The sequence below is a fragment of the Octopus bimaculoides genome, chromosome 12, assembly GCF_046866305.1.
Source record: "Octopus bimaculoides isolate indiv1 chromosome 12, ASM4686630v1, whole genome shotgun sequence".
Classification (NCBI taxonomy): Eukaryota; Metazoa; Mollusca; class Cephalopoda; order Octopoda; family Octopodidae; genus Octopus; species Octopus bimaculoides.
Genome location: NC_142939.1, coordinates 18,506,737 through 18,508,557, shown reverse-complemented (window position 1 = coordinate 18,508,557; position 1,821 = coordinate 18,506,737). Strand labels below are relative to the sequence as shown.

Below are 1,821 nucleotides of genomic sequence, written 5' to 3'. Positions count from 1 at the left end.
AAAAAGAAAAAAAAAGAAAAAGAAACCGCAACACCTCTCTGTTGACAATTCATCTGCTAACTAAATTGGGAAGTAAATATTTATTTCTATAAGCATCTGACCTATAATATCCGCGAAGAATAAAATATATGAATGAAAATTTCAAAAATTAACAGATAAGCACAATCATAAAAATAAGTTGCTAGCAATTTTTATAATTTCAGACTCATGCACAAAATATTTGGAAACGGAATCGAAGAGTAAATGTAGGCGTTTCAATTCATATATTTCTAAAAAGCATTATCGATGAACATATCTTCATCGTGTGTAGAAAGAAAGGCTAAATGTAGTTCCATATTTCGCTGGAATTTCAACCGAGTATTTTAAAATACATAATATACAGCAGTTTGGCTTACAGTCATATCACGTTGAAACACCGCTTCTCGTCCGATCACCGAAGTTAAGCAACGTCGAGCCTAGTGAGGACTTAGATGGGTGGACCGCTTGGAACACCTATGTACTGTAAGCGTCACAGGCTAAAAAAAAATGGCGGTGAGCTGGCAGAAACGTTAGAATGCTGGGCGAAATGCTTGGCAGTATTTTGTCAGTCTTTACGTTCTGAGTTCAAATTCCGCCGAGGTCGACTTTACCTTTCATCGTTTCAGGGTCGATAAATTAAGTACCAGTTGCGTACTGAGGTCGATCTGATCTACTGGCTTTCCTCAAAAAACTTCGGGCTTTGTGCCTAGAGTAGAAAAAGAATGTATAGCAATTTGTCTGGCACCCTAAATATTCTATAATTCTCTTATTTGTGGCGGCAAATATTGATTTCATATTTTAGGACAAGGCCAGCAATTTCGGTAGGGGGTGAAAGTCGATTACATCGACCCCACTGTTCAACTGGTACTTATTTTATCGACCCCCGAAAGGATGAAAAGCAAATCTACCTCGGCAGAATTTGAACTCTAAACGTAAAGACGGATGAAATGCCACTAAGCATTTCGCCCGGCATGCTACGATTCTGCCAGTTCACCGCCTTATATGGCGGTAAACATTGATATTTGTTTTACATAGCCTCAGACCGATATCAGCTCCCTGTAACAGAACTGGTATCTGGCATATTTTGAACTTATAATAGTGAGACATTTATCTCAGCCCTCCACTATGCTAGTTATTCCCTTGTATATGTAGTCTTAAATATTAATATCCCATTAGTGTTGCAGAGTGTTTAATGTTTAAAGATATTACCGAAGGTCTGTATCATGTGTTTAAACCATTACTCAATGGTAGTGAATTGAAAAGAAATATAATTTAATGATAGCAAAAAGAAAAAGAAAATTAATGATAACAAGAACAAAAATATTTACCAAAAGCGTATGTTATACGAATATACGCCTATAGTAATATTTTATAGTATTGAACATCTAATAAAAAAGATGGGGATATGGAAAAAAATTGATTAGTATTTGAGTCAATGAATGTATATTTACCAATACGCACTTCGATATTGTCAAGAGATTTGATGCATTCAGTTAGTGGATACACAGCTAAAATCGTTTTATTGAAACCTTCAGAACGCAGTCAAAAATATTTTATTCGTCTATCATTATATTCATGAAACATAAAAATATTATGCTGATTTATTGAAACAGTATCTGTTAAGTTACATGGCAATGGATATGTTTTCATAAATTTTTTTATCATATTGAACATTTATACGTACGATATTTAAGTATGTACAGGTATGCATAGATAGATAGATAGATAGATAGATAGATAGATAGATAGATAGATAGATAGATAGATAGATAGATAGATAGATAGATAAATAGATAGATAGAT

The 1,821-nt window shown here is 33.9% G+C and overlaps 1 pseudogene; it reads left to right on the top strand.

Moving 5' to 3' along the window:
* Positions 1–389: 389 nt before the first annotated feature.
* Positions 390–508, top strand: LOC128249234 (5S ribosomal RNA; annotated as a pseudogene).
* The last annotated feature ends 1,313 nt before the right edge of the window (positions 509–1,821 follow it).